This window comes from Microcaecilia unicolor, chromosome 11 (assembly GCF_901765095.1).
Source record: "Microcaecilia unicolor chromosome 11, aMicUni1.1, whole genome shotgun sequence".
NCBI lineage: Eukaryota > Metazoa > Chordata > Amphibia > Gymnophiona > Siphonopidae > Microcaecilia > Microcaecilia unicolor.
Genome location: NC_044041.1, coordinates 2954174 through 2968201, shown reverse-complemented (window position 1 = coordinate 2968201; position 14028 = coordinate 2954174).

Sequence of the window (14028 nt, the reverse complement as noted above, 5' to 3'; positions counted from 1 at the left end):
GGTGAAGGAAGCTATTAGAGCTAAAAGAAAATCCCTCAGAAAATGGAAGAAGGAACCGACTGAAAATAATAAGAAACAGCATAAGGAATGTCAAGTCAAATGCAAAGCACTGATAAGGAAGGCAAAGAGGGACTTCGAAAAAAAAGATTGCGTCGGAGGCAAAAACAGATAGTAAAATTTTTTTTAGGTATATTAAAAGCAGGAAGCTGGCAAACGAATTGGTTGGACCACTAGATGACCGAGGAGTAAAAGGGGCGAACAGGGAAGACAAAGCCGTAGCGGAGAGATTAAATGAATTATTTGCTTCAGTCTTCACTGAGGAGGAATTGGGAGAGATACCGGTGCCAGAAATGGTATTCAAAGCTGACAAGTCAGAGAAACTGAATGAAATCTCTATAGACCTAGAGGATGTAATGGGGCAATCTGACAAATTGAAGAGTAGCAAATCTCCTAGACTGGATGGTATTCATCCCACAGTACAGATAGAACTGAAAAATGAACGTACGGAACTATTGTTAGTAATATGTAATTTATCCTTGAAATCGAGCGTGGTACCAAAAGATTGGAGGGTGGCCAATGTAACACTGATTTTTTAAAAAAGGTTCCAGAGGAGATCTGGGAAATTATAGACCAGTGAGTCTTACGTCGGTGCCAGGCAAAATGGTAGAGACTATTATAAAGAACAAAATTACAGAACATATTCAAAAGCACGGATTAATGAGACAAAGCCAACATGGATTTAGTGAAGGGAAATCTTGCCTCACCAATCTACTACATTTCTTTGAAGGGGTGAACAAACATGTGGATAAAGGTGAGCCGGTTGATATTGTGTATCTGGATTTTCAGAAAGCGTTTGACAAAGTACCTCATGAAAGACTCCAGAGGAAATTGGAGAGTCATAGGAGGTAGTGTCCTATTGTGGATTAAAAACTGGTTAAAAGATAGAAAACAGAGAGTAGGGTTACATGGTCAGTATTTTCAATAGGGAAGGGTAAATAGTGGGGTTCCCACTGCTTTTTAACATATTGATAAATGATATAGAGATGAGAATAACTAGTGAGGTAATTAGTATTCACAATGGAGAAGGGTAGTTAGTGGGGTTCCTCAGGGGTCCGTGCTAGGACCGCTGCTTTTTAATATATTTATAAATGATTTAGAGATGGGAGTAACTAGCGAGGTAATTAAATTTGCTGATGACACAAAGTTATTCAAAGTCGTTAAATCGCGACAGGATTGTGAAAAATTACAAGAGGACCTTACGAGACTGGGAGACTGGGCGGCTAAATGGCAGATGATGTTTAATGTGAGCAAGTGCAAGGTGATGCATGTGGGAAAAAAGAACCCAAATTATAGCTACGTCATGCAAGGTTCCACGTTAGGAGTTACGGACCAAGAAAGGGATCTGGGTGTCGTCGTCGATAACACACTGAAACCTTCTGCTCAGTGTGCTGCTGCGGCTAAGAAAGCGAATAGAATGTTGGGTATTATTAGGAAAGGTATGGAAAACAGGTGTGAGGATGTTATAATGCCATTGTATCGCTCCATGGTGCGACCGCACCTTGAGTATTGTGTTCAATTCTGGTCGCCGCATCTCAAGAAAGATATAGTAGAATTGGAAAAGGTGCAGCGAAGGGCGACTAAAATGATAGCAGGGATGGGACGACTTCCCTATGAAGAAAGACTAAGGAGGCTAGGGCTATACAGCTTGGAGAAGAGACGGCTGAGGGGAGACATGATAGAGGTATATAAAATAATGAGTGGAGTGGAACAGGTGGATGTGAAGCGTCTGTTCACGCTTTCCAAAAATACTAGGACTAGGGGGCATGCGATGAAACTACAGTGTAGTAAATTTAAAACAAATCGGAGAAAATTTTTCTTCACCCAACGTGTAATTAAACTCTGGAATTCGTTGCCGGAGAAAGTGGTGAAGGCGGTTAGCTTAGCAGAGTTTAAAAAGGGGCTGGACGGATTCCTAAAGGACAAGTCCATAAACCGCTACTAAACGGACTTGGAAAAATCCAAAATTCCAGGAATAACATGTATAGAATGTTTGTACGTTTGGGAAGCTTGCCAGGTGCCCTTGGCCTGGATTGGCCGCTGTCGTGGACAGGATGCTGGGCTCGATGGACCCTTGGTCTTTTCCCAGTATGGCATTACTTATGTACTTATGTAAATTTGCTGATGACACAAAGTTATTCAAAGTTGTCAAACCACAAGAGAATTGTGAAAAATTACAAGAGGATCTTGGGATACTGGGCATCTAAATGGCAGATGTGAGCAAGTGCAAAGTGATGCATGTGGGAAAGAGGAACCCAAACTATAGCTACATAATGCAAGGTTCCATGTTAGGCATCATTGACCAGGAAAGGGATCTAGGTGTCATCGTTGATGATACATTGAAACCCTCTGCTCAGTGTGCTGTAGCGACTAAGAAAGCAAATAGAATGTTAGGTATTATTAGGAAAGGAATGGAAAACAAAAATGAGAATGTTATAATGCCTTTGTATCGCTCCATGGTGTGACCACACCTCGAATATCATGTGCAATTCTGGTCACCGCATCTCAAAAAAGATATAGTGGAATTTGAAAAGGTACAGAGAAGGGCAACAAAAATGATAAAGGAGATGGGACGACTTCCCTATGAGGAAAGGCTAAAGCAGCTAGGGCTCTTCAGCTTGGAGAAAAGACTGGTGAGGGGAGATATGATAGAGGTCTATAAAATAATGAGTGCAGTTGAATGGGTAGGCGTGAATCGCTTGTTTATTCTTTCCAAAAATACTAGGACTAGGGGGGCACACAATGAAGCTACAAAGTAGTAAATTAAAAAACATATCGGAGAAAATATTTCTTCACTCAACCTGTAATTAAAGGAATTCGTTGCCAGAGAATGTAGTAAAAGCAGTTAGCTTAGCGGGGTTTAAAAAAGGTTTGGATGGCTTCCTAAAGGAAAAGTCCATAGACCATTATTAAAATGGACTTGGGGAAAATCCACTGCTTATTTCTAGATTAAGCGGCATAAAACGTATTGTACTGTTTTGGGATCTTGCCAGGTACTTGTGATCTGGATTGGCCACTGTTGGAAACAGCATACTGGGCTTGATGGACCTTCGGTCTGTCCCAGTATGGCAATGCTTATGTTCTTATTTGAAAGCTTATCAGCCAATGTGTGCACTGTAGTATCAGGTCAAAGCTCCTCTCTTGCTTCGCTCGTTAGACGAGCTGATGTGAAATATACCAGTTGATGGTTTTTCTTAAAGCAGCACCTCTGCTGTGGAAATCACTATGTAATGGGTTGTGACTGACGATTCATTATTTTGCCCCCTCCCCCCAATCCTTTGGCACAGTGTACTGTTTATAGGTTATGGATTGCTTTACATTCTGTCTTTTGTTTTAACTGGTCTTCTTGTAACTCCACCTAGAAAATTTAATAGGCAACGTAAAAATGTTTTAGACAAATAAAAGAAATCTCAGCCCGTCGGCTGACCCAGACACTGAACTCGGCTCTTGCTAACGGCAGCGTACAACCACTGGACCAGCCCAAGACACTATTTTAAACCTGTCATAGTAATGTTAACCACGCAGGTCCTGGTCAAGAGAGGCATTCAGACACCAAAAAGGAATATGAATAACGCTTAAGCAGCAAGAATTTTTCAGTAGAAAGGAAATTCTAGCAGCAGGGTGTGAGTTTCAAAGGGGAGTAAACAGACCAAGGAAGATTTCTTCACAAACACCATAATGGATAGGAGGCAGTGAGGGCAAAACAGAGTCCAGAAATTCAAGAAAATGGGACGAGAGGGTAAACTTAAATTTCTTACCTCTTACTGCAGACATACGCAGAGCTATGTACATAGTCTACTGTAGGATTAATCAAAAACTCGGAGGGTGTCATCTAATGACATAAAGAGCTCAGAATTAGCTTTAAAAAAAAAAGTTCCTGTGCATTGACTGTCATTTCTACATGTTGCCACCCTTGTGGTAGGACCTCAGTTCATATGTAATAGGCTTATTTTCGAAAGAGAAGGACGCCAATCTTTCGACACAAATCGGGAGATGGGCGTCCCTCTCCCAGGGTCACCAAAATCGGCATAATCGAAAGCCGATTTTGGGCGTCCCCAACTGCTTTCCGTCGTGGGGATGACCAAAGTTCCCGGAGGCGTGTCAGAGGCGGGACTTGGGCGTGCCTAACACATGGGCGTCCTCGACCCATAATGGAAAAAAAAGGGCGTCCCTGACGAGCACTTGGGCGACTTTACTTGGTCCTTTTTTTGCTACGACCAAGCCATGAAAAGGTGCCTGAACTGACCAGATGACCACTGGAGGGAATCGGGGATGACCTCCCCTTACTCCCCTAGTGGTCACTAACCCCCTCCCACCCTCAAAAAAACTTTTTAAAATATATTTTGCCAGCCTCTATGTTAGCCTCAAATGTCATATCCAGCTCCATGACAGCAGTATGCAGGTCCCTGGGTGCAGTGCACTTAAGGCAGGCGGACCCAGTCCCATCCCCCCCTTACCTGTTACACTTGTGCTGGTAAATGTGAGCCCTTCAAAACCCACCAGGTGCCCCCTTCACCCATAAGGGATATGCTAGTGGTGTACTGTTGTGGGGAGTGGGTTTTGGGGGGCTCAGCACACAAGCTAAGGGAGCTATGCACTTGGGAGCAATTTAGGATGTCCACTGCAGTGCCCCCTAGGCTGCCCAGTTGGTGTCCTGGCATGTCAGGGGGAGCAGTGCACTATGAATGCTGGCTCCTCCCATGACCAAAGGGCTTGCATTTGGTAGTTTCTGAGATGGGCGTCCTTAGTTTCCATTATCGCCGAAAATCAGAAATGGCCAAGTCTAAGGACGACCATCTCTAGGGATGACCTAAATGTTAAGATTTGGGCATCCCCGACCGTATTATCGAAACGAAAGATGGACGCCCATCTTGTTTTGATAATACGGGTTTCCCCGTCCCTTCGCCGGGACGTCCTGCGAGGACATCCTAAGAAAACTTGGACACCCCTTTCGATTATGCCCCTCAATGTGAGGTCTCCACAGTTTAGGATTGCTGTGACCACTTGAGAGCATTTTCCAGTTGCAGAGCTGCCTTGTACGCATTTGTTTCAAATATGTGAGCCATGTCGTTTTAAGCAACTCATGTTTTCATGAAAGCAATGGATCATGCCACGGTGAGGGACAAACAGTAGGATGGAAATGTATGTAGGAACAGCAGGCTCCTACTTTGCAGAAGACTATATTGATTTTGAAAAAGCTACTGATGGTCTGTTGATCTTATCTGATCAACCTTCATTTTATCTTGCAATGAAAGGCCAGCACGATGAGAACAAAACTGAATACCCTTCCACTAACTGGTTCACTACGTTCACCTACCAAATGGCAACACCCAAACAATTTGGATCACAAGTTAGAGCTAAGGGGATTTGTGATGTGCCTTCGTTCGATGTAGGTAGGCGTGTAGCCTCTTCTAATCCAGTGAATGTGAGTGTATAGAAGACTGCTATCATTGTAGAGTGGTTGACATGAAAGGCCCAATTTTGGATGCAATGTACAAACTGCGCTATTTTGGAGAAAGATTGTGGGTATTGTCTATGATGCCAGTGTCTGCAGTTCACCAACTCTTCTGGAAAAGCATTGGCTATTAGAAATGCCACCTTCAATGAGAAATGTTGGGTTCAAAAGGCGGCTTCATCAGCTGTGCCAGGAACACACACAAGTCCCATGATTCCAGTGGCTTTTGGATAGGTGAAAGAGTGAAAATATAAATTCACTTCTACCTGTTGTACACCACTCAGGGTTTTGTAGACCTCAATCATATCCCCCCACCCCCCCAAGCTATCTCTTTTCCAAGCTGAAAAACTCAAATTTCTTTTAGCCGTTCCTCATATGGGAGGAGTTCAATCCCCTCTATCAATTTGGTCGCTCTTCTTTGAACCTTTTCTAAGACCACCATATCTTTTTTTTTAATACGGTAACCAGAACTGAAAGCAATACTCAAGGTGAGGTTGCACTATGGAGTGATATAGAAGCATTATATTCTTGGTCTTATTTTGCATCCCTTTCTTAAATTTCCTAGCATCCTGTTGGCTTTTTTTTTTGCACACTGGGCAAATTTCAGCATTATTTGTCCACAATGATAACTAGATCTTTTTCTTGCGTGCTGATTCCTAAAGTGGACCTTAGTATCAGGTAACTATGATTTGGATTATTCTTCCTAATGTGCATCACTTTGCATTTGTCCACATAAAATTTCATCCCGGCATTTGGTTGCCCAGTCTTCCAGTTTCCTAAGGTCTTTCTGCAATTTTTCACAATCTGCATGTGTTTTAACAACTTTGAATAGTTTTGTGCCATCTGCAAATTTAATAACCTCAGTCGTCATTCTGTTTTCCAGATCATTTGTAAACATGTTAAATAGCACCAGTCCCAGTACGGATCCCTGCGGCACTCCACTGTTCACCCTCCTCCACTGAGAAAAATGGCCATTTAACCCTACCCTCTGTTTTCTGTCCAATAACCAATTCCTAATCCACAGAAGGACATTGCTTCCTATCCCATGACTTTTTAATTTTCTCGGGAATCTTTCATAAGGAACTTTGTCAAAAGCTTTCTGAAAATCCAGATACAATACATCAACTGGTTCACCTTTATCCACATATTTATTTATGCCTTCAAAGATATGAAGCAAATTGGTGAGGCAAGACTTCCCTTGGCTGAACCCATGCTGACTCTATCCCATTAAACCATGTTTGTCTACGTGTTCTGTAATTTTATTCTTTATAATAGAAAGAATGGGGGAGTGGACGAAAGGGGGAGACCCAGGAGGGAGACATACCGAACTGTGAGGGGGAGGAGAGAAGAGAGCTGGCCCCAGGGTGGGGGGTGTAGGAAGAAAGGAAGAGAGAAGGGAGGGGCAGGGAGACAGAGAAGAGGTGCTGGGCATAGAAGGAGAAAGGATAGGGACACGGGGCTTTGCTGGACATGGGGGGGGGGGGGAATGGGGACACAGAAGGGCTATGCTGAACATGGGGAGGGATAGGACACAGAGGGGGAAATGCAGGACAAGGCAAGACAGAGATACAGAGGGGACATGCTGAATATAAGGGCTGGATCAGGACATTCACGAGGGCAGATGCTGAAGCTACAGAGGAATGACAGGCACAGGGACACAGAGGGGAGATTTTGGACAAGACAGATAAGGATACAGAAAGGGGATGGCGGACAAGGAGAAAAAAAATGTCAAATAGACAGGAGACATTGCAAAGACAAGAAAAAAAACAGAGACATGCAGAAGAGAGACACTGGTGTCGTGTTTTTCATGTGTGACCCAGGTTAGTATTCTGCTAGCATGTAGAGTCTATGTAGAGATCTGGATTCACTCCTGTTTGTTTTTTCTTTCACTAGTGTATTGGTGTTTTAGGGCCCAGAGTAATATTTACAGTGCTACCTTTTGAGTCCTGGGAGTTAGAGCTATTATGGTAAGGTTCTGAGTGTGTTTTTGCACAAGGCTGTGTACAGTGTTTGCAGTAGAGGGATAAGTGTGTGTTGGTCTTACTGAGGTGTTATAGCAAGTAGATTAGCTCTATAGGTCGAGTAATTTTTGTAGGTTTTTGTATTATAGGTACTTCTTGGAACTGGAAAGTTTATGTTTTTTTCTGGGATGACATCAAAATCAGATTTTTTTTTCTTTATATATGGCGAGTTCCTGTGGGAAGTCTTTTTTTCTGCTTTACATAAGAACCTAAAAATAGCCATATTGGGTCAGACCAATGGTCCATCCAGCCCAGCATACTTCTTCCAACAGTGGCCAATCCAGGTCACAAGTACCTCGCGGGAAACCCAACAAGCAACAAGATTCCATGCTGCCAACCCCCAGGGATTTGTAGTGGCTTCCCCCAGGCCCACCTTAATAGCAATTTATGGACTTTTCCTCCAGGAATTAGTCCTAACCTTTTTTTAAACCCAGAAACACTAACTGCTGTTACCACGTTCTCCAGGAACGAGTTTCAGAGCTTAACTATATTTCCTCCTATTGATTTAAAAAGTATTACCATTCCCTAGTCTTTGTACCTTTTGAGAGAATAAACAATCCATTTACATTCACCTATTCTACTCCATGAAGATTTTGTAGAAGTCTTATCATATCTCCCCCACCCCAGCTGTTTCTTCTCTAAACTGAAGAGCCCTAACCTCTTAAGCCTTTCCTTATATGAGAGGAGTTCACTCCCCTTAATCTTTTTGTTCCCTTCTTTGAACCTTTTCTAATTCTGCTGTATCTTTTTATTTTTTTTAATATCATTCTTAGAGGAGGGATTATGGGGCTTTACGTGGATGCAAAGTATATGTTTAAATTAACAGCATGATGGTCCAGTGTGCAGTGCCAGGGGTTGATATTTCTTGTATATTAGATTTTCAGGCTACGTAATTAAACTTCTGCTTCAAAAGGTATTTGCCGTTACAGTAGACTTGAGTCTGGTCAACATCTCAACACACATCACAATGAGGCTTATTTTCAAAGCACTTAGCCTCCCAAAGTTCCATAGAAACATATGGAACTTAGCCTCCCAAAGTGCTTTGAAAATATGCCTCAATATCTGGCAAAGTAATTAACACTTCAACTTTGCTATCAATAAAATAGGTAAAGTTTAAGTTATGGGATAATGTGACTGTATTTAAAAATATCAGTGCTTCCAAAGTTTCCATAAGTGTGTATGGGGTTTACTTAGAAATCCATCATCAAATGCTCTCTACGGTATTAGAGTATATTAAGAACTACCCCCCCCCCCCCAAAAAAAAAAAAAATGTCAGGTGTGGCTAAGCCACTGCTGAAGACTTGTGGCCAAAGGTAAATCAGGAATTTTCTGGCACTTTTGTAATGGAGGATAGATGCTGGAATTGCATTGTGACTTTCTCTCCGAGGACATTTTTCAGATCCCTGAGATTCAGGATCGGCTGTAGATCTCTTTTTCAGTATGAGGAGATCCTATATAATAATTCTCACCTCAACGTTCTAATCTTGCTGCCTGTGCCCGTGGCTCCTTCGGAGTTGCTGAGCTAGGCTCCGTAGTCAGGCTGACGTCACCGTTACAATTATGCTGTGAACTTCAGAACCCGCAAAAAAAGAAAAAAAAAACATTCCATGCCTCACAGCTGATCCATGTCCAGTGACCCTCCTCTCTCCCCTGCCCCCCCTGCAGCCACCCATGTCCAGCGACCCTCCTCTCCCCTGCCCCCCCTGCAGCCACCCATGTCCAACGACCCTGCTCTCTCACCTGCCTACCCTCTAGCCACCCAGGTTGTGTAGCGAATTCTTCGGGGCAGGCAGGAAAGATCCCTGGTCCTGCCTGCCCGCTGCTGGCGCTGACCCTCCCTCGCTGCCAGATCGCTGTTCAAAAAGGTACAAGAAAATCCACCTAGGACCATATTATCATTATGCGCGTGCGCTATGGAATACATTGCCTTTGTCTATCCGTTAGAATTCATCATATAGTGTTTTTAGGAAGAGTCTGAAAACATGGCTTTTTGAAGATAATTCAAATGTGATTAGGTTACTATTTTCTGTTTTGGGCTGTATATGCTTTTTGTATCTATTTTTGTGTAATATTGTGGCCTGCTATGATGTTTTCAGGGATTTTGCGGGATAGAATATTCTAATAGCATAACACACGTTGCCTTTCTCTAGAAAAGTAAAAAGGCGAAGGACCCGGAGTCAAGGTAGCTGACTCTACCATGGTGCCGTGCACCCAACGAGCCCACGTTCAAAGGACAATGATCATGACAGGGAACTGTGCTGGGGGTGGAGGAAACGCTTCCTTCACAGCCAGATCCCCACTGGGAGGGCGGACCTGCAGACTGTGTTTTTTTAAGCCCCTGCAGGTCCCCAGAGGCCATCTTAAGAACATAAGTACACACATAAGAGTAGCCATATTGGGTCAGACCAATGGTCCGTCCAGCTCAGTAGCCAAGCCAGGTCACAAGTACCTGGCAAAAACCCAAATCGTCACAACATTCCATGTAGAACCCCAAAGAATAGCAAGATTCCGGAATCCTAAAGAGTGACAAGATTCCATTCAGAATCTCAAAGAGTAGCAACATTCCATGTAGAACCCCAAAGAATTGCAAGAATCTGGAATCCTAAAGAGTAACAAGATTCCATGCAGAATCTCAAAGAGTAGCAGCATTCCATACTACAAATCCCAGGGCAAGCAGTTGCTTCCCATGTCTGTCTCAATAGCAGACTATGGACTTTTCCTCCAGGAATTTGTCCAAACCTTTTTTAAATCCAGATACGCTAAACGCTGCAACCACATCCTCTGGCAAAGGGTTCCAGAGCTTGACTATTTGTCGAGTGAAAAAAATATTTCCTCCTATTTGACTATTTCCATATAACTTCCTCGAGTGCCCCCTAGTCTTTGTACTTTTAGAATGAGTAAACAATCGATTTACTTCTACTCATTCTACATCACTCAGGATTTTGTAGACCTCAATCACTTCCAAACTGAAGAGCCCTAACTTAAGCCGAGCAGCCAGGAATGAAAGAAATCGTGGGAGTGTGCTATCTACCAGTTCGACCTTTGAAGAGGGGACTGTGACTGCATCGGTGGAGGAGGTGGATTGCCTCAAGCGCTGCTCAGGTGAATCGGTGCCAGCCAGTGGGTGTCTGTTCCCCATATTCAGAGCGATTTGGTGACTTCCAGGTGAGATCAGTAGGGGACTGCGGGAACTCATGAGCAAGTTTAAAAAAAAAAAAAGAGAAAAGGAGAGGAAACAATGGTGGGCTATTGGGAGGGCAGCCGACCAGTTTGCATCTTGAACGGCATTTGCACATTGACGAGCTGTGCTCGGGCATTGCTCCCCTGTCCAGCGATCCTAAAGGAATTAGGCCCCTCAGTATGCACGGCGGTTCAGAGAACTTAAGGACTGTGCTTTTTGCTGGCATTGCAAAAAAAATTTACAGATATAGATAGATATCAAGAGAGGGGGTAAGGAGAGATGAAAAATCTGGGAGACCACATGGTTTTTATAGGGTGGCAGCCATCTTGGAGTTGGCTGACCATAGCTTTGTGGTAATGCAACCCAGAGGTTACATTGGCTTGTTAGCAAGACAGAGATCAAGCAGAGGAATTATTCTTGAATGTTCATTTATATTGTGGTTTTTATATGTTTTCTCTGAAAGCAGAGGAATTTTACAGTGCAGCAGGAGTAGTGGTTAAGGCCAAGGTCTGGGAGCTATTAAAAAAAAGAAAAAGATTTTATGGTTTATTTGCTTCATTTAGCTCATCCTGTTTTAACTTCTTTTACAGAGTTTTATCCCCCCTCCTCCCCCCCAGAACACAAAATGGAGGCTGTTGTCAATAGATGGCGAGTATAACAAAGATGGGTCTCCCCTTACCCCGCAATCACTTGCCCAGGAGGTTTTACCAGCTGCAAAGTCCGTGGCCATTCAGGAGGAGGGAATAATGGTGTGGAAGCCCAACACCTGCTCCCCCTTGTGGGTCAGTGGGGTACGGATGGCGAAGCAAAGAAGACTTACCCAAAAATAGTACTAGGGAAGCTGCAGATAACATGACAAAGAGGCAAACAAACAGAAAGAAAGCCTCCCAGGGGGATGGAATCAGGGAGGGCATCACCTCTGCATTGCCAAGCATCTCAGGGATTTGCAAAACCTCCAGTGACTGGATTTGGCACACCCACTCCCGATAGGCTGGCTACATCTTTTACACAGCCAGCAGCCAATACCAGTTGTGTGACTCCTCAACGATCATCCAATACGGCAGACGTTTCAATGACTTGCAATGCTGGACCTAACCCTTATCCTGGGTTTCCAGTTTAGGAGAATTTTACTTTGACAAGCATAAGCCAATGGGTTACTCAAGTGACTAGCTCTCACTTTTGAGGGCTTCAGCTCCTTTTTGCACTAGGTTGTAGCTGGGTCTTCAGGGAACATTGTTCACTATTTGGATGACTTGCTTTTAGTGGCCCAGCGTAGAATGGTTCTCATCACCTCTTGATGAATAATTTTAGGGCATTTGCAGAGAGAGATATATGGGCTCAATTTTTGAAAGAGAAAAACATCTAAAAAGTGGTATAAAGCAGGAATTGGACGTTTTTCTCACAAAAACATCCAAATCAGTATTTTCAAAACCTATTTTTCAGATGTTTTTCTAAGCTGTTCATCTGCAGTGGGTGTGTCGGGACATGTTAAGGGCGGGATTTGGGCATGCTCAAAGTTTTTCAGCCAAAATGGAACAAAACAAAACTAAGACGTTTTGAGCTAGACCTGTTTTTATAATGAATATGGGGAAATGGGACTTGATATACTGCCTGAGGTTTTTATAACTACATTCAAAGCGGTTTACATATATTCAGGTACTTATTTTCTACCAGGGCAATGGAGGGTTAAGTAACTTGCCCAGAGTCACAAGGAGCTGCAGTGGGAATTGAACTCAGTTCCCCAGGATCAAAGTCCACTGCACTAACCACTAGGCTACTCCTCCACTCATTCCACCAATAAGAGCCAACCTCATCAGTGATGTCACAATGGCTTCATTGCCCAATACAGTTCCCCAGGATCAAAGTCTACAGCACTAACCACTAGGTTACTCCTCCACTCATTCCACCAATAAGAGCCAACCTCATCAGTGATGTCACAATGGCTTCATTGCCCAATACAGTTCCCCAGGATCAAAGTCTACAGCACTAACCACTAGGCTACTCCTCCACTCATTCCACCAATAAGAGCCAACCTCATCAGTGATGTCACAATGGCTTGATTGCCCAATACTTGGCTCACTTCTGATATTGTGATGTCATAAGGGAAAGGGGGAAAGGGAAATGGGACTTGATATACCGCCTTTCTGAGGTTTTTGCAACTACATTCCAAGTGGTTTACATATATTCAGGTACTTATTTTGTACCAGGGGCAATGGAGGGTTAAGTGACTTGCCCAGAGTCACAAGGAGCTGCAGTGGGAATCAAACCCAGTTCTCCAGAATCAAAGTCCACTGCACTAACCACTAGGCTACTCCTCCACTCCCACTGCACAAAAAGGTGCCCTAAATGACCAGATGACCACTGGAGGGAATCAAGGATGACCTCCCAATACACCCCCAGTAGTAACTGACCCCGTCCCACCCCCCCAAAATGTGAATAAAAATATGACTTACCAGTGTCTACGATAGCCTCAGATGTTATAGCCAGGTCTATAGAGAAACATGTAGGTTCCTGGAGTAGTGTAGTGGTCGATGAAGTGCACTATGGAGTGGGGAACTCTGGTCCTTATCGCTCTCTACCTGTCACGCTTGTGGTGGAAACTGTGACCCTTCCCAAAGTCACCAAAACCCTACTGTACCCACATATATGTGCCCCCTTCACTCATAAGGGCTAGTGTAGTAGTGTACAGTAGGGGGCTGTAGGGTTTGGAGGGCTCAGGGGAGAAAATAAGGGAGCAAAGGTGAGATGTGTACCTGGGAGCATTTTTATGAAGTTCACAGGATACCCCATTGCTCTCCTAGGATGCTAAAAATGCTTGCTCCTCCTACTTTCCAATAGCTTAATTTTTTACGTTTTGCACTTTATTTTTTTCCCGAAAATGGACCAAAAAGCAAAACGTCCAAAGCACAAAACCTTGTTCAAAACAGTATCTTTGAAATTAGAAATAGACGCTTTCCTTTTTCGAAAATTCACTTCAAATGCCCATCCAAGTGTCCCACTGGCCCCAGATAAAACTATTGACCCAGTTTCACAGATATCCTTTTTGGCCATAGAGTTGAATGCCATTGTCATGGTATCAAAGTTGCCACCCAACAAGCTAACTAAACTTCAGGGCTTGACATTCTTGGCATTAAGCAAAGAAAAGATCGCCTACAAGGGACGGCATATCCTACAAAGTAATCTTAATTTTGCCTGCCTTTTTCCGCAGGTTGTCAAGTTCATTGGTGGGAATTCATAGACCTTCCCATTTCATAAGAATTTGGGAGTTCTTTTTTGGCCAGGTTCAATGGGAGGACCTGGTGAGTCTGCGTCTA